We start from the raw sequence: 20639 nt of genomic DNA, 5'->3' as shown, positions 1-20639 counted from the left end.
GTTAATGCTGTTGACTTTAATTGTTAAGCATTTTTAATAAATACATTTTGAATAAAATTATCGTTTGTTATTGGAGTTAATGCTGTTGACTTTAATTGTTAAGCATTTTTAATAAATACATTTTGAATAAAATTATCGTTTGTTATTGGAGTTAATGCTGTTGACTTTTACTGAAAAGCATTTTTAATAAATCAACTGTAAATATCATGTTATTGTAGGATTACGTAGGCCTATGTTAAGTGAGTGCATGCCACAGACACCTCTATGCATGGGAACAGAGATCCCCCCCCTCGTTCCAAGGTGTCCTGGTTTTCCCAAATGAAAATATGGTCACCCTACTTTAAATCTAAGAGGGGCCACGACTATGAGCATAAGTCACTAACCTGGTTCTAAGTTCAGTTCGATCCCGGAGGAAGATGTAGAATCCAAACAGGAGGTTTCTCCACGGCTTGCGGTGGGGGCCGGCCCACAGATTTCCTAGTTAAAAGACCAGAGCAGAATACAGAGCTGGCGCCAGCCGACACCGAGCAGCAACAGTGTCCATCTGGAAAATCCAAAGCCAGAGTCAGAAGACAAGTCCAAGTTCGGTTAGCCGGCAAAATCCAGGAATAAGTCTAGAGCAGATCAAACTAACAGAGCAAAACAAGGACAAGGCACAAACTCGAGAGTCCCAAAAACAGGAACAGGTGAGGATCAGAGAATCAGAATAATATACCAAATGCTATAGTTAACCTCAGAAACAGCTCGAATAACCTGCCGCTGATAGTAGGCAAGCAAGCAATATAAATAGCTGAGGAACCAGGAAAAGAAAAAAACAAACCATCAAGACCATGACGAATTTGTTTAGTTCAAATAATATTAGATATTACACACATTGTTTAGAAACATGCAGCAGTTAATTAAATAAAAGTTGCTCTAACGTACTGTTTGTTGTGCTGCATTACAGATGTAAAACATTAATTTACATTATTACATCACAAATATGCATCTTTTCAATCTTCAATCCTTTAGGGTTAGAAATATATTGTTTTTTCTGAAAGGGGTAGAATGATAAATGCAGAATGGGATGGGCTTTGGTAGGAGCAAAGAGACAACTACAAGACAAAAAACAAGAAACAGAAATTAAATAAACACAAAGAAAGTAAAAAAAAAATGAGTTCAGCTGACATAACAGGAAAATTGCTTTGGCCTTTGACCTCCTTTATTTTGGAGTAAGAAATCTAGAGATAAATAAGTCATGTCACATATATAAAAAGTACTTTCAAAGCTGTCGGCAGGCCTTAAAAAACACATAGTAAGCTTGAAATAAATTCTTTACACTGAGATGTTTGCCCTAAACTGAAGGTATATAAATGAGTAGTCCATGGAGCTTTAAAACCCAATAAGCAAACTAGATGAATTAAAGTCAAAGCATGATCGGGTGGACCGAAAGTGACCAAACCAGAAAATCAATATATGTCTTGCATTTTCAGCTGAGAGGCAGTGAATAATGTTGAAGTTGTGGTCTCAGAGGACCACCAAACAGATTCCTAGCCAGGGAATTGAGATAATCTGGATACAAAGACACCTGTGTTTACAGACGTAGCACAGTTGAAGCAATGACAAAAAGATAATAATAATACATCTTATTAGTAATGCACTTTACATTTCAGACAAATCTCAAAGTGCTACAGGTACATCATCATAAAATATATATATATATATATTGCTAGGGAGTTACAGTAGTCTAGCCAAACAGAGTTTTGAGATATTTCTTGAATAGAATAGAATCCAACGTTTGAGATAATTATAAGAACACATACAAACAAGGACTTTTTGCTATTTAAGTTCATTAGAAGTCTCCACAGGTGTCAAGTAACGAAGTACAAATACTTCGTTACTGTACTTAAATACACTTTTTTAGGTATCTATACTTTACTCCATTACTTATTTTTCCTCCTACTTTTGACTTCTACTCATTACATTTTCACACAAGTATCTTTACTTTCTATTCCTTACATTTTTAAAACAAACGTTACTCGTTACTCTTGGCTTCGGTTTAAAGCAGAGGTCACGGATTAGCGGACTGCGATGTTATGAACAACATTAAATCCAAAGATTTTGTCCGAGGTAAAGCTGATTTATTTGTTGTAGTCTCTTGTTATTCACACACAACAATAAACAGCGATTAGCCGACGTGGGTTTTAAAACTGCAAAGCTTTGTCTTCAGCTGAAAATCAAACGTGCATCTACACAGACCAGCGTGATGCATTCGCGAGCGTCAGACAGCTATGGTGCATTCAGGAGCATGGGACATTTCATACTTACAAGGAAAGAGACAAAAACGGAACGTAACTCATACAATAATGTATTTATTCAGAAACAGTGTGAGCTTTCTTACAATACTGAATGCTCTATAATGGTGTTTCTGTTATTTTTTGATTGTGCACATCTGCTAGCTTTTTATTCTAAAAAATCTTTAATATTACAGCAGCAAATTATCAAAGTTTTTCAAAAGCCTGTTTAAATGCTCCAAATGAGGCTTCGGATCGTACAGCGACAGTTACGCTGTTATTGTTTTACAGGGCAGAATTTGCATTTGCTGACTCTTGTCCTTTAACTACTGATGGATATACAGGAATACAGTCATACAAGCGTAAACTCCTCTCAGATAGAACAGGATGCAATATTTGGCATTTTCTATTTTTATTTTTTCATCTTTTTTTTTTTTTATTCAGTTTAACATGAATGCATAAATACATATTTTATTTGAGTGTTAAATTCTGTTTAAAGTAACAGATCATTAAAAATGTCTCCTGACATTTACTGGTTGATTTTCTTTATTCGGACCCCACTAATTTTGTATTAGTTACCCGTGGTTTAATGTTTCTAAATATATATTTCATGTCATGTGCTCCATCCAATGCAGATCATTGGCTCCATCCACATCTAGTGAAAACTAGTGTAATTGGATGAGTCGTATAACGCAAACACTCATTGGTTAGCTAAAGGAAATCATCAGAAGCAAGCAAGTGTTCGTCAAACTGGAAACGTGAATTGTTTATGCCATGCTACAATGTTGGATTCGGAAATACATGTCTAAATGTCTGAACGGTTGGACACAGGCGAGAGCGTATCGGGAGAAGGAGACCAACAAGACCTCCCTCATCCTTGGCCCTATCTCAAATAATTTTTTGAAATAGACGAAAAATTGAGCTTTTAATTCATATAGTGGCATCTGGCCTTTTTCTTGAAGGTTACTTTATACTTTTATACTTTAAGTAGTTTCTGGAGCACATACCTTTTCACTTTTACTTTAGTAAAGAGGTCAAGTTGATACTTCAACTTTTACCAGAGTGTTTTTAAACTGCAGTATCTATACTTCTACTTAAGTAACAAATGTGTGTACTTTTGACACCACTGGAAGTCTCTATGTAGAAAATATATTACTGTAAATAACCCCTTTTGTATCTTTATCTAATAAAAACCCTCTTTAGTTTTTCCTAAGGCTGAATCTGGCAGAAAGTTAGATCAGTGTCAAGACCAAAGTGGAGTTTTAACATTCTAAAAAGCTTCAAAGAATGATAGAGAAAACCATGGTAAAAGCTGGTTCACATCCATGATCGTCCTGAGCTGAAAACTAAGGGTCTGATTTAAAAAAGTTTGCATCTTTTTAAACACGTACAAACTTCTCTGCACACACAGAGCAGACAAAGTATTTTGCATGTACAATTTAGCGGCCAGAGCGTGCAAACTTATTCCTGTGTCTGTTCCTTCATGAATATGCAGATCATGTTCCAATGACCAAAAGTAACAGTGCATTCAGGAGCAAATGACCAGGTGACAAAGAAAACAATGCATTTTGAGCAATTCAAATGGTAGAAGAGGGCAGTTAGAGCAAAGCAAATTAGCAACAGGTGCATTGCACACAAGGATAGTGCAAAAAATAAAATGCTGGAGTTGAAAAATCTGAAATTATTATGATTTTTTTTTGTGTGTGTTATGCTAACCATTTAGGGACTGGATGTGGTTGATATGTACAGTAGGGTTAAGGAGTGCAGTGGAGAAGGTTTTCATGAATCAAACACTACCTGGAGTTTAAATGGTTTACCTACACTGGTACAGCAGCTTCTGATACTGAATTCTGGATAGCTGGAGGTTGAGCTGGAAGCTATCATCAAGTTGTGCTGTTCATGTCAAAAGGTCAAAGGAAAAACACTAGGCGAACCACGGATCACACGCCTTAATGTTGTCTAAGCATAGTGGTTTTTAGGGTAACACTAATGTCCACTTTTTAAATTATCATCATCTAAATCCATGTTTCACTTTTATCATCATTCTAACACAAAACACAGGTTGGCTTTTAATAGATCCTGAAACATTCTGGAGAAAAAAATTGGACATTTTGTTTTGTATGTAAGTTTCCTTTTTAAAAACCTACAGTACTCTTTACCCTGGGAGAATACACAATGAGACTTTAAATGTCATTTTTGGTTATTGCACCCACACCAATATTAAACTTTCATGCTCAAAGTTAAAATATAGATTAGGTTAAAAATTTTTGAACCCCAACTAAAAGCAGTGAGGTACCCTGGCCTGGGAAAAGCAAAACTCCCCAAAGTCCTTTCACTAGATAAACTCATCATTTTGGAACTTTTTTAAGATTCCTGGACCAACAGGTGAATGCTGTCTTTAAGTCAAGCTCATTGCAGTTATGATTCATGGTTTAAAATTCTTAAAATTCTCAGGAAGGTTAATTATACTTTTATCACCGTTTATCTGGAAAGCATTTGTAGATAGTTCAGAACACTGGCGTTTGACTTTATACAGGTACAACTCACATCCCTGTTCTCAAACTTTCTTTAGAGCCTTCTGTTTCTCAACATCGATTTGAAACTTTTTTTTGGTATCGCCTCTTTCTTTCCACCTATTCCCTAAAAATCGACACACCTTTGAGAGCCCTTCAGTCAACCAGCCAGTTTCGCCTCAGAGCTCAAAGACCAAAAATACAAAATAAAGGTGATCGATTATACATTGTGGATGCACAAAGTTTGTTTAAATTATTATAATTATTTTAAATGTATTTATTTCTAAATGTGTTTAATATGTCTCCTCTCCATTTTTATCAATTATAAGGCCAGAAATAATAATTTTGAAGCACTTTTTCACTCCAAAGTTGTAATTTAGAGATATTTATGGTAACAAGACATTGTTTTGCCTCATTTTCTTCAAAAATATTTCCTTTGCCTAATATTTATTTACTTAACAATGCAAAGTTAGAAATGTCTGAAATCTTTTAACATGAATAATCATAATAAATTGGACTAATGGTAGATATAATCTTACATATAATAATAAAAAAAAAAATAAATTGAAAACACATCTGTATTTGTATTCATTGACATTGAATACTTTGATGTCTTCATTGTTTCTCTTTAGTGAAAAAGTAAATAGTTTTGTTGTAGCTGCAGCTCTGAATGCCATTACATTTGCATCACAGAATATGTGACATGATGGCTTTATTGCTTCTCCCACAGTATGTGCCTGGAGAGGAATGCATGTTTAATATATGCTCTTGTACGGTTTGGGCTTAGAGTCGATAGGTCTCATCTGCATGGTTGAAGGTGTGATTGTGCCTGCTGCCAGTGTGTCCTTAAACAAAGTTCTCTTCCTAAATCTTTATAGTCTTCAAAGTGACCCTGATGCCCTAACTTTAAAATGCATATGTTCTCTACACTTTGAACCCTGATAGCCTCGAACGTCTGTTGTTTCTTGGTATGTTTCCTTATGCTTCAAGACTTTATAGCACTGTTTAAAAGTGCCAAGGGCAACCATAATAACTGTTGTGGTTTTAACATCACTGCCCTGCTGGGGGGAAGGCAGTGAATAATGATAAGCTTCTGTGCTGTGTGGACTTTGTGTCTGATCCAAGTGCTGTATGGCTGACCTTCAGATGAGACCAGGACTCTGTGATTTATATAAGCAACCACTCTGGTCTAAAGACCAATATTGAGCTGTCCTGAAAAGGGCATCTTATTTTGGATCACCATAGAGTCCACACTTCAAGGTTTGCTGATGTCTGAAAGGGGGTACGAAGAAGTTTAATTTACTTAAATAAACTCTTTCACCTTCCTATAGTCCTTGACATCAACAATCTTCCCAATTCCTATTTATCTAATGACACAATAGCAGTCCAAAGTTCCAGTATTTAAGCAATTATATTTGTTTATATAGATATAAACATAGACATACACATCCTCACATGTCTACACAAATCTTCATCTATTAATTGCTCACACAACCACAAATATTTTAAAAAATCTGTATAAACCCATCTACAGTGACTCAGTGAACCTTTATTGCCTTATACAAGTAAAACTGTATTGCTACTGACACCTTAAGCTTAAACCAGGTAAACAAATCTCAGATAGATTTTTTGCAGACTGCAATGCACCAGATCTGTTCTGGAGTGTCAACATATTACTTATATTTGCTATTATTTTACATTTCACTGCGATCTAAAGTAGCGGGAAGTGGGAAACAATCAGTCTCAGTCTTGAAGGAAAGTACTGCCTCCTACTATACTATACTGAGCTCTTCCATTTAACAAGATGACTCAAAAAGTCTCAGTGCTTCTTCTTTTTATTAAGATCTGAGGACCGAGGAGGACAAATTGAACCTCTTAAAAAATGGCTTTCATAGAGGTTTTAGACAAAAAAGAACAGTAATACTTGTAGAAAATAAACGGTTGTTGTTGACACAAAGTTAAAAGTAGTATAGCTTAATATGGCTAACTGGCCAAGCTAAAACAGGCCAACAGGTTAGCTACTCAGCACAGCTAGCCACAGCGCTACCCAGCTCTCCCCCATCATATTCCTGCAGTTACTCTGTTTACCATAAACACATTTTTTCAGTTTTGTTATCAATCAGGTAAAACTTCATCAGTCATTAGACATGCTACCACTACAGATGCTACCGACTCAGCACTCAGACGCTGCATTATGTTATTATCGTTGTCTTGGCAACCACAATGTTTTACATCACGTGGAAACATTCAATCAATCATGTAGCGTAACGTCACTGGTAAGTATTATTTTGAGGTAGTGCCCAGATCAGATGTGCCTAAGCAATAGCAACTAGATGTGATGTTCCAAACAAAAGAATTGACCAAACAAATAACGGTTACATCAAACAAATCAATAATACAATTAGTATATATCCAAATAAAACAGGCTCAGGTTGTAACACATGCGCAGGGCCCGAGCAGATCTGACCACCCAAGCAAATCTGTTACCTGCACTGGGAATACACTATATGAGTTTTTGCCCTTTCCAGGCCGCTTCTATAGTCTTGAAATTGTTTTTGGATCAGGTTGAGTTTCAGCCTTCTCGTGCGTCCTGCGTCTTGTTGTATACAGGGGGTAAGGAGGGGCAATAAGCCTCTCATGATGATCAGAAACTATAAGTTCGAGCGAAAAATCAAACATGTTTGAAATTCAGTTAGCCATTGTAAGGTATTTGTGTGGAAGCTCAACCAGCTCCATCTCTAGACGCTGAGTCCGACATGTGGTTTTTGGAAATAAAGTGTGAGCAGTTAGATCGCATCAGAGCGTTGGGTCGTACAGTGTAAGGACATACATTGTGAGCTGTGATGACTGTGAGTATGACGATTGAACATATCATACAGTGTTTGCCTGGCTTACCATAGCACTTCACTTTCAATCTGCAGGATTACAAGAGATTCCTAGAATAGACCATCAATCCTTCAATTGCTGATAATAGAATTGGCCCTGTTTTTCTGTGTTTAGTCTTGTTTTTTTCCTAAACATAGCTCATGGTTCTGTTTTTACTGTGGCTAACTATGTGCTGTCTTCCCTTCCTATTTGTCTGAGAAATTGCTCAAATATTATCTGCTTAACTACTTCTTTCCTAGACAGAGCCACCTAAGAAGGCTGTTTCTGGTTACCTTTTCTAACGTAGAAAGCATTCATAAATCAGTCTTTAGTTAATTTAGCAAGTCTTCTGTTTCCTCTGAGCCCAGTCAGCCTCAGCAGAAGCTCACTCCTTCTGAGCCTGTTTTTGCTGGAGCTTTTCTATTAAAACGTTTTTTTTAAAAGAGTTTTTCCTCTCTTCTGTCACCAGATCCATGCTCAGAGTGAGCAGAGTGCCTCAGAATGCCCGGTAAGGCAGGCAGGGGGAAGCATATCGTCACCGGATAGGGTTCGGGCCAGCCCTGGAGCTGATGGCTCGGTTCAAATGCCGGTCCGGTCCTCCTTTTCAGAAACCCAAATCTGGTCACTCTAAGCTATACAGGTACTTGAGCTAATTTCTCCCATTTGCTCACATACTGTTTAAATGCTAATTTGGAAATGTCTTGTAGTTTGTTACAATTTCACAAAGAGATTCTCACTAAAGTTCATGAAAACACAATTCTGTGGCCATCCTGTTGACATTTACAACTTGCTGAAGAAACATTTATGACTTATAACAAATCAAATTTCTCTTTAGGAATATGAAGCATTTTTAAAATTTGAATTGAAGTTACTTTCAAAGTTTCAAGTGAATCATGCAGCTTGATACGATTCAAGGATGTTAAAGTTAATAGTCCACAGCTCTTACCATGGACTAGCTTTGCAGACTACTAGCTTTTTTCTTTACTTTTCCACAGTATTTTTTCCTATTCACCCCCCTGGAGTATCTCCCTGCTCAATCAGTTTGCTGCAAAGTCAAGGGAGCCAGTTACAGTTGAGATAAAACCCCAAACCACCATCTGTCCTTCTCTCATTAAAGTTGAGCATATGTTAATGCAGCCTCTCTGCAGCCTTTGCATGCTGCTGGTAAGTCAAGGACAAAATTGAATTGCTTCAGTAGATTGCATCTTCCCATATGCTTTCATTTTGGCAACATTACAGTGTCTTACCTAATGTCTCTATTTCCTTTTGATTTTCTTCTCTTATTACTGTTAGATATCCCTGGGTTATAGAGAAATAGCCCTCTTAATGCAACTCAGATATTTATATTATAGCACAATTATTTGCACACTCATATATTCTCCAGGTTTGGCTTTAGATTTATTATTATACGTCAGTGGTCTTCTGCCAAACATTTTACATGGTCAACTTTTGTTTTATTTTTTTCTAAGTCAACCACGCCTTCTTTGGCTCAAAGATGCATTGAGAGGCAGAGCAGCTGATTGACAGGATGAGATTTCAGAATTTAAGTCAGAAAATGCTTTATTGCCAAGTAGTATTTTGCATGTACAAGGAATTTGTTTTGGTGATGAGGTGCTACACTGAGAAGTATAGATTACAGATTACATAAATACATTTGGGAAGATTTTGATGACACTTCTATAGCAAAAATAAATTAACCACAGACTAATTGTTTTGTCAAACAATTTGTCTAATAAGTCATAGTCATATGAATGTTGCTGGTGAGGTTAAAAATAATCCATTGGACTTTGTTTCCAAGTTTGAAGATGTTTTGCTTCCCATCCTGGAAGCTTTTTCAATTCAAAATGTCAGGAATAGCGTTGAGTTTGAGCATTTATACAGTAGCCCATAAAAACCTTGTTATTCTTTTGAAAACATGCAAATTGAAACAGACGAAGGGGTCGACCCCTTTGGAATGGGATTTGTTTGGCTTCTTTTGTTAGCCTGTTATGCTATGCACTGAGACAGGTATGGGGCATTGCAGAGTAACAAAATAAAAAAAGCAAACGACCCCCATTCCGAAGGGGTGGACCCCTTCATCCTTTTCCATTTGCATATTTTTTTAAACAAAAACAAGGTTTTGATAGGCCACTGTATAAAACCTCGAATTCAAAACTATTTATGACATTTTGAAATACTATTAAAATAATCTGGATTGTTTTTAACTTTCTTTTTTGGAATTATACAAATGTTACAACTCTAACTAAAAAGTACTCACATAAAAGTCCAAAAATCAGAAATCTGCCATAGGTCACACTCATAATAAATATTCTAACAAGCAGTTTTGTTTAAAACAAGCTCATAAACCACTCTTTTTGAGCATTTGGACATTTTATGGGTGTAGAGTAACTGTGATTGGCTATTGTTCAGGAAATCCCACCTCTTGAGACATTTCCTCCTGACTGCAACCGGGTCTGCAATGCCTAGTTAACCTATTTATTTAAATTCAGGAATGCATCACTAAGCCCACCCACCAGGTTGTAATTAGTGCCAACTCAGCCCAAGTCAAATGAAGTTGGCTCTCTTTCAGATAAGGTGTACTAAAGGAATGAAATAATTGTAATATAATCAGCGCAAGAATTTAATGCCTTAATTTCAAATCAATAATTAGAAACATTTTAACATGTAAAAAAAAATGTAAAAAATGAATGCAAGTACTTACATATTCTTATACACATACCAAAATCCCAAGCGGGAGCCTTTGTACTCACTGTTTTTTGCACACCTGTAAATCTGAGGCACAAGCAGCATCACAGGGGTCGCTCCACTGGGGGTATTCAAGCTTAAAAACCATGGCTCGATAAGCAGTATTTAGACTCACACCCCCTCGCTGAAAACCTGTCAACCGCGCACTCAACTACCTGAGCTCTTTCTTCACTTTCTTTTCTGCACGCTCTCAGCCTAAACCCCTGCTCACTTGGCTCATTCTGTACTCCCGTTTTGATTTACCGTATATAAATAAATTGCACCTACCAGACATTTAAAGACAGACATTTTTGCAATAAATGGTTAAAAAAAATAGATAGCATTTGTTAGGCAACTTTCTGTAGAGCTGAAGCTATAGTTCAGTCAATATTAGAATCTAACTTCATCTTCGGTACAGCAAATGTAAAACTGTTCCACAGGCAGTATTGTATGCCTTGGTGCTTTATATATTTTTATTAACATATTTAGTAAAAGGATTCATTCTACAATTACCATTCATATACTCACTCATTTATAGAGAAATGTTTCAAAGTTGCATAAAATAAACCTAAATGATTAAAACTTAAAACCAACCTGATGGTTAAATAACCTAAATAGTCCATTAAATAGTAGAAATATATCTGTTGCAGTGCTCATATGAATATTTATTCAATAACTGAGGAGCAAAAAGTGTTTTTGAATTAAAAGGCTGGTTTATTTTGTCGTTAAATAGTTTTCATTAAAATGCAATCCATTAAAATTTATTAATTACAGGCCCTATAACTAAATAGAATATTTATCTCGAAGAATGTCTTACTTGTTCACTCCGCTAACGGATCTGCACACCAGATGTGATGTCACGTGCTCACGTCCTTGTTTTTGGTTGCTGAGTTTGTTGCCGATCGGTTCTGGATTATTGCTGATGTAAAATTCCCCTCTTCATTGAATCTACAAGAAATCTTCTCTGCCTCTTCAGGTCTGTATTGGGTCCTTTACAAAACTCCTCAGATCATTACAGTAGAATACAGCCAACAATAACTGCAGAGGAGAACTATGTATGCCAAACATGACAAAGAATAGAGTAATCAACTGATTGGGGGCAGGTGTGGACAGAAGGAACTAGAAGGGAGCTAGGGGAAGGATACTGGCACAAGGGGGCAACAGAGTGTAACCAAAAAACAAAAACAAAACAGTGCTTAAATATAACTAAAGCATAACTTAGACGACACTAAATGGAAATGAAACTAATGATTTGAAAAACAGAATGACTTAAATCAAAGTGTAACTGAAAACCAAAAGTGAAAGTCGGAATCATTACAAGAATCCTGACTTTATAATAACGATGCATAGGTATCCTCATATAGGTATAACGATAACCCTGTTTTGAACATTTATATGATGAGGATCGCTCTCCTGTTTGTGAAATTGTGTTACTAGGTACAGAAGGGTAGAGGTGTATAAATGTAATATCTTTGTACATAAATACGTTACACAGTAATTCATAACCTCTTCTGTTTCTGTAGTTATATAAAAGATAACAATGCAGTTTTGTGGGGAGTTTCTTGGAAAGTATGCAGAGCCTGGTTTGCCAGAATTTTCATTTAAATCTTAAACCCCAAATATCACAGTTTTCCTGCAGCTAGATTTACAGCTCTACAAACACACACACACCCCACACACAAGCTGCACCATCTAAGTGGGAAACCATGCACAGAGAGGATGCAGTCGATGAGATGAAACCATGAGAATTCTAGTCACATTTTTCATTCTCTCTAACCTTCAGGCTCATTTCAAGCCATAACTGCTGATTATTTGGAAATAAATGTCTGTGAAATATATTTTACTAAGTCCAACAAAACAATAATGTTTAAATGATATGTTGCTGTGTGAAGCTTATGATTTGTGTTTCACTAGAAGGCCAGTTTTTCTCCAGAAAGGTGATTTAGAAATGGAAAAGAGAGCAAGGGGAGGTGACAGAGTGATTAACCCCTTAATAAGCCCATCTGTGCTAACTGCTCATGGAATACAGAGCTGTGGTAGAATTATGTTAAACGTTTATGAAGCATTAAAACCTTTCCTTGTCATATGTGCTGTAGGGCTGGACAATTAATCACATTTGCAATATAATTGCAATCTAACAAAATGCAATTTTTAAATCCCAGAGGCACTGATTTTTAACAAGAGTAAGACAAGATTTCTTCCTCCAGCCCTTTAGGTGGTGATTAAATGCTTGAAGCGTGTTTGTCGCCACACAGGAAGGTAGGATTTGCAGTAAGCTTGCAGATCCATGCATGCAAGTAGAAGTAAGGACTTTTTCACACAATGGTTACAGTAAAGTTCTGCAACAATGGACTCTGGGCAAGCAAGCTCTCAAAAACCAAAAGCCTGGGGTTGAAACATCTATAGGCTCTGGGTTGAGAAATTGCAATTAAATTGCAATCGCAATTTTGGGGAAAAATAATCGCAATTTCGATTTTTGGCAAAATCGCTCAGCCCAAATGTGTTATAAAGTGACAGAAGGCATTTTTTAATTGTAGATAGCTCAGCAATAAAAACGTGAATAGTGTTGTCAAAAATGGGTTTCACATATTTCATAAAAACATTTTTTGTTATTTTTCTATGGATAAAATGGTTTATTTGTCTAATTTTATTGGTCAGCTCAAAACATGAGGGTGTAACTGTAGGCGTATTTGTGCTAAAATGTTGGTGCGGCACTTTGTGCTGAGCACATTGGTGTAACAAATGAATACAGCTGGTTTTGAATCTTTAAACATGCAGCATGTTTATTTGACAGTCTCTCTAGAACAATCTTATTAGGTCTACCGCTGATTTGTTTTTACAGATTTGTTTTTACAGAGGTAAATGGAATCCTGGGGAAGCCCTTAGTCTGCTCTTCCTATTACTCTGAACAACATTTAGACTGAGAAAAAGTGCATTATAGCTACTTTTCAGTTAGTGGCAGTTCATAATAACATAGAATTATAACACTACCTTTTTTAAAGATGCTGATGGTTTTTGGGTGTTGTTGCAACTAATGAATGTTAGAAGAAAACCAGCTTTAAAGTCGTAGGGAAGTGGCTGTTCCAACCGTTCTCTTTAGATTTTAATGTCCACAAATCATGACAGAAAGAATAGTTATGTACAAAGATTGATGTTTAAAAAGGAATTGTAGGGAACCAGCCAAGGACCAACCAAGGGCCCATCAAGGAAAATGGGGAAATTTTGAATGGCACCATGAAGCCGCCCCTGTTTCAGCCACCACTGCACCTTACATCTATTAAAAACAACTTTTTAACTATCGATTGTTGATTAGCTGTTTAGCTTACTTCTGTTTACATGTAGTGTCTTCCGCACCTACGCAGCAGAATGATAGTGGGCAAAAAAAATAGTCCTAATTGATTTCTAGGTCTGAGGGCTCCAGGATATATTTTTTATTGTTGAGATAGTGTAATAAATTACATGCATAGTTTTTCTATCTAAAATCCTTTGACTGACAGACCAGCAGTACTGTACTAGACATGCTCATAGCCGTTATGTTGCAGGAGGCTCAGTGACTGTAGGGACAATATCACATCTCAGCTACAGCTGGTGAACGCAGCTTCACGTGCAAAAACCTGAACTATCCCATTAACAGCAAAATTTATACTTGAAAGGAGCTATATACTTTTTTATTATTATTATTTAAGCTTTTTACTTCCCAATGCTGGGATGGCTTTAGTGGTAAACATGCATCATTAGCCTCAGGGCATTGAGGTAATAATCTTAACTATTATATTAATAATATGTGTTGGAATGTGGCGTGGGACTGAACAAGGCTGCACTGCTAAGCCGTACTGGCCCATTAATGAGCTCTGAATTGTATTTCTGCTCTGATCCTACATTTACAGCTACTTCTACCCCCATAGAGCATTAACTACTCATTAAATTTCATCTTCACAGAACCAGGGCACACAGGATAAGAGTTACAAGCATGGTTCTATTCACTCAAAGGTGAGCTTGATTCCTGAGGGCTCCATAAAATTAACAACAGTGATAGTGAAAGGCAGCCTTTGTACCTTTTATAGTATGGCACATTTGCAGGTTGGAAGAGTAATATACAGGGATATTCGCTGCTCACTGAACAGGACTCCTTTTTCCTTGATAAACGCACTTGTCACTAGTAAAATGATGCTGCTCGCAGAGCTATTGATTTTTGCTTCTGCAGCCTTGGTCCCACAAGCCCCTTTGCTCTAAAATCAGGGCAGCGGAACAAAAAGCCAAAGAAACCGAAACAGCAGAGTCCCAGAGGAAAGCGCGCACAATAATAAAGAGAGGCAAACAAACTAAAAGCAACACTTCCACGTGGCAAAGGGACATCGTAGGCATGTGGTGCAGTACATGAGGTTAGACTTGGAGAGAATTTGACTCTGCTGGCTGTAATACTGATCCCTTTTCGGTCACATTGTGTCAAAGCATTTTCAGTATCCTGATGTGATAATGCAGGAGCCTTTGTAATGATGTGGAACAGTAAAGGAGATCCCAAGGTGAGTGAAGGAAAGCCCATGTATCATAGCAAAACCTCTGTCTCGCACCTATTCACAGTCCATCAGGCCCTAGTAAAAAATAAATGGCTGCACTTCACAGCTCAGTGAAGAGAAACAGGCCATTGGTTCGAAGACCAAGCTCATCTGGTTACTGTAATCATTCTACACACACAGGAAACACACATATTTAACATTAAGTATCACACGCTCAAAGAAAAATACAAACACACAAGTCCTCTAGTTTGATCGCTATTCAGCACACTTTGCTGTTTCCCTTGAACTAGTGGTAAAAGCAAAAGGAGCACGTATCAGGTCAACTCTAAACCAGCTTCGTTTTTAATCAACAATCTTTTTATCTAGATGTAAAGAGGACTTTAAAAATTCTGCAGGTAAAATATTTCATGAATTTTGTTACATTATTTCCATTTATGTTCTGTTTTGTTGAGAAGAAATTATTTTGTAAATCGAAATAAAAAAATGTAACTTTGACTTTATGACCTTTATGAAATAAGGTTTTTAAGGTTACTTTGTCATTAAATTTTTTGAGTATGTTTTTTTTTTTTTCAAATATATTTTTTTTCAAATTATTTCATAGATTTCTTGTCTTTTTTCAAACTTCCCTTCTTTTAGATAGAATTTTAAAAATTGTATGCATGGAGTCAACCTTGTTCCAGTAGTGCTGCATGTAAGCAGTGGCGCAAAAACTGGGTATGCAGCGCATGCAACGCATAGGGGTGCTGCACTCGAGGGGGAGTCAAAAAACCCCTCTAGAAAATAATTTTTTCTAGCTGTCATTTTCTATATTTAACAGCATAAAACGATCAATAACAGAAAGACAGCACTGATTTTGCGCCCCTCTGATGCGCCCCCACTGATTATGCGCCCCCTTCACCTCCCCTCCTGTCGCTCTCCCTTCCCACACAGGTGGCTTGTGCACGCGCCCCTAAGAGGCGCACTCAGGCACGTTTTTTTGTTTGTTTTTTTTCCTTAATCTTCGACTACCACTCGTAGTGCACACTTAACAGCAAGATGGAGCACCAGAAAAAAACAACTATCCGGGGCGCAAAACAGAAAAAGAAAAAGGGAGAAGGATAAAGTTTTTGGGGGGATGAAAAAAAGCCTTTCAATGTGGTTGAAAGACAGTAGGTAAGTTCTTTCAGTGTATCGACAACAGGACAGGAGGGTTGTAAATATTCAGGTTAGATAAACTAACCTGATACGGAGTCGCCCCATATTTGGCTGTTATATGTTGCGTCCCCTATTGAAGTGATAAGGAACGCGATTTGTTCCGTATTTCTAGGAATATCTGATACATACGCCTGTAACACACACATATCCACACACTAAGTGTAAGAATGACCGAAATAAAACTTGTGAAATATTAACACAGGAATATCCAATATCCATATTCAAGAGCAGAGAAGAGTAAGAGGTGTTTTTCCAAAGGATACTGTTTTCGTTTACTGTCTAATGGAGAGAAAGTTGAACGACATTGGTTACTGTACGGGGGGTGGGGGGGGGAGTGCCGATTTTGTGTTTTCGCATCCACCTCAAAAATATGTAGTTGAGCCCCTGCATGTAAGAACAGGTTTTGTAAATGGATTTACATATTACCGTTTGCAAATTGTGTGTTTGTTTTTTGTTTTCTTATATAAAAATATATATTTTTTTTTTACAAAATGTGTCCCTTGCTTGTAAGACTACTGGAACTACAGTAAGATCAACCAGTAAAATATTGCATCTCTGACCATTTAATTAATTTTTTTGTGCATGTGTGACAAATACAAAACCGTGTTTTGTGTAGTGATTGTAAGTCAATAACCCCTTATTCAGGTAAAAACAACTGATATTTGCTTTATACATTTTTTGTCAAAACGCAAGGGCACAATTTAATTCAACAGGTAAAGAATGTACTACATAATTTTTTTAATGGGTTTTAATAGGTTGGGCTGTTTTTTCCCCCTTTTTTTTTTTTGCTCATGGAGATCCCCCCAAAAAAGTGCATTAAACATAAAACAGGGCAATTATTCATCATATGATATATTAATTGAGACACAGAACCAAAGAGCCACCTCCTCGGATAAAGCAAATTGACACTGTGGTCCTTTCTTAATATGAGTTAAGCTAGAAGTGTACCACCTACATTTTTAAACCATTGTTAAAATGTAAGTGTAAAGATAGAAAATGAAATAGGTCAAAGCCATCAATTTGTAATGGTTTCTACATGTTAAAATAACACAATTATTTAGCGTTATGTCCTCAGTTCACAAAGAGTCAGAACAAGTTGGCTTTTGTCTAGAAGCATTCATCCATGCAAAGCAGTATGGTAAGGTCATAAAGTAAATGAAAAACTTTTTAGTTTTGTTAACTTAGTGATAATAGAAAGTATTTTGTTTAAAACAAGTTAAATGGAGCTTAGGCGAAGGTTCAACTGAAGAAACAATTACTATTAGCCTCCGTTACAGGCCAATCAGCATCCATGACTCATCTTAAAGTCTGTTCCAACCGTTGCATTCTGAATTCACCCGAGTGGTGCCCGAATTTACATGAGTGAATAAAGTGAATGTGATTTTCATTTATCAAGGGGGCAGGATTATTGTTGCGGAAGGTTTGCAAGCAACTAATTTTTTATTGTGGCCAGTGTCTCGGAAGCATCTTGCTAACCAGTTAGCAACTTAGTGCTAGTAGATTCCCAATGGGAAATTCCATTGGGACCAAGTAGCACTAAATTGGTGACTTAGAAACGACACTGTCAAGGAACGCTATGGACAGAGGAAACATGCAAGAGGACGAGAGTTTAGTGTCGGCTGAGTCTCCTCTGTCATACATTTTTTATTTAGAGGAGGAAAGCGGGATGAAGATGTTGTGGAAGAGGACGCCAGGGGGGCAGAAGCTTGGTTTGGTGTAGAAGGCTTCCAGCCGTACATGTTTGAGCCCTTGCCTCGCAACGCTGCCAGTTCTGTTAGCTCTACGCCTGCTGAAGACACAGACGTCCATCCCCGTGAACACTGGGACGGAACTCAATGGGAAAGGAAATGATTCTTATTTCAGTAGTTGTATATATTGGCTGCGACATATGAATCAAGATGCTATGACCGACAAAGTTTGATTGACAGATGACCGTTGATATATGATTGGCCGATTTTAGGTGGACAAGCTGACGTATAACTAACTGGCCTGCATAAGATAAAAAAAATAAAAATTAAGGCAGGACTTTTTTTAAATAGAAATTTTCTAAATTTGGGGTATAATCTGACAAAGAGTACATTTATATACATGTTTCATCTTATAGAAGGCACCTAGACCGCAGGCGGAGGTTGCACTGTGTCTGACTTCTATTCAGATATTTGACACAATCTGAAACTATTTTTGTTTTGCTGTTGGTACCAGAACAAAAAAAAAAAGTTTAAAATAATGATGTTATCCTTATTATTGCCTGATCATTGCCAATCAGATTTATAGAGCAATTTTGAACCATTTTACATTACCTTTTACATTTGTCTCTTGTTAAAAATCCAACATTTCTTGTAAATCTAAATTCTTAATCAAAAATTTTACTTCTCAGTGAACATGTATACTGAAGATTTGCACTCTTACTCTCATGTGTTTTAAAGCAATGGTCTGTTGTGAGTAATGAGTGTTGAACCACTACATGAAAGCCTGTGGAGTTATATGAGATTAAATTACTCTAACTGAAACACTGAACTGACTGGATTTACTGGTACTATAGCAACTGTTGCTATGGAGGCCCGTGTATTGTTTAAGGTTTTGTAATGTTACAGATAAAACCTTGTAGTTACCCTCAACCCCTGGATGCATGATGACTATTATTGAGGAACAACCCTAATAACTTGCCGGCAATTACAGGAGGACTATATTTTGACTGATCTTGTAATGATAAACCGGGACATGTTGAATCCCACAAGCTTTTTTTTTTTTTTCGTTTTTTTTTTTTCTCCTTGACCATTTGTAAATGAAATCTCTGGAATGAAAGATCTGTGTATTTTGTATTGGAGGCCCAATTTACAAAATGAGTGAAGATCACTGCTGGCAATTGGTAAAAGATAGAAAGGTCCCTGAAGAGCTCAAAGATACATCACAAAGCCAATGCAAGGACAAAATACTTGACATGCATCCACATTTTCCTCTGGCCAACTTAATATGAGCAGCCTACAAGTTGTGCATGTTGTCAGACTGTTGCAAAAACTGATCCCCTGTTAAAATGCTTGCCCAATATCAAGACAGAAGTAAAAAATATTGCAGAAAATAGCCAAGTCAATAAAGATAGTCACTTTCTTTCTTTTCTTTTAAAGAATATCTGCTCCAGTAACTAAAAACTTTAGCATACCAATAATGTACTTCAGGGGAGGTCATAATGGCATTTTCAATGCATTCACCAGTTTCCAGCATATGGGCAAGACCTATTGGATACACATAAGGCTACCAAGTATTCTAATTACTGCTTTGAGATTTTGTACGCTGTGATACTGCAGTGGTGACTGGGATTTCAAATAGAGTTTTGCTTGAAACTTTACATACACTGCCCTTTAAGATAATGCTATATTCATAGCAGTACACTAAACAAAAATATACACACAGCGCTTTTGGTCTTGCTCCCAATTTTGATGAAATGAACTCAAAGTCCTAGAACTTTTTCTACTCACACAATATCCCCATTTTCCTCAAATATTCTTAAGAAACCAAGTTAATTCTGTGACAGTGACCACTTCTCCTTTGCTAAGAAGACCTATCCCTCAAACGATGTGCCATATCAAGATACTGATTAGACACCATGATTAGTGCACAGGCCCACAATAAAAGGCCACGCTGAAAGGTTCAGTTTCATTCGCAATGCAACATAAGTCCTTCACAGAGAGTTGACCAGGTTCTCAATTGTGATCGGTGGTATGTTGGTCCATTCCTCTTAAATGGTTGTGCGACGCTGATGGATATTGTCAGGAACTTGTATACGGTGTCGTCTACGCCGATCCAGAGCATCCCAAACATGCTCAATGGGTGACATGCACGGAGAGAATGCAGGCCACACAAGAACTGGGACATTTTCAGCTTTCAAGAATTTTGTAAAGATGGGGCAGTGCATTCATTATCCTACTGCAACATGAGGTGATATTCTTGGAAGTGCGGCACAACAATGGGCCTCAGGATCTCGTCACGGTATCTCTGTGCATTCATATATATATATATATATATATATATATATATATATATATATATATAGTCAGAATCAGTATCGTGATTTCCATTTTGTGGTAATTTCTAATTTATCAGTGCTTTTGTCAATTAAAATTTATTTTACAGTCAGCTGATTTTTTTAAATCTCTAATACGTAAGAGGTTGTAAATTTTCAAGCAGTGGTGGCTTGTCAATAGAGGGCGCTAGGGCGCCACCCCACCCACCCATGACCTTAATAAGGACATAAATAAAAAGAGTATATTAAAAGTATATTAAAGTTGTACAGTATATGCACAGTAGCTCCTCTGCAACGCAAAAGGATAGGAGAGCTCAGGACACAGGAATCTTCTTCCTCCCTGAGTTGACAGGACCTGTTGTCACAGTTGTAGTGCATCTGATTGACAGGTCAGGTTACAGAAGTTGAATCCCCTAAAGCGAACTTACCGAAATAGGTGAAATGTATGTACAAAAAGTAAACCTGTACATGCAATTATGTTTTGTTTTTATAAAGTGGTTTGATATTCTTTTTTGTTGTTGGTATTCATATA

This window comes from Cyprinodon variegatus, unplaced genomic scaffold (assembly GCF_000732505.1).
Source record: "Cyprinodon variegatus isolate N-32 unplaced genomic scaffold, C_variegatus-1.0 Scaffold543, whole genome shotgun sequence".
NCBI lineage: Eukaryota > Metazoa > Chordata > Actinopteri > Cyprinodontiformes > Cyprinodontidae > Cyprinodon > Cyprinodon variegatus.
This window is presented reverse-complemented; position numbering follows the sequence as displayed.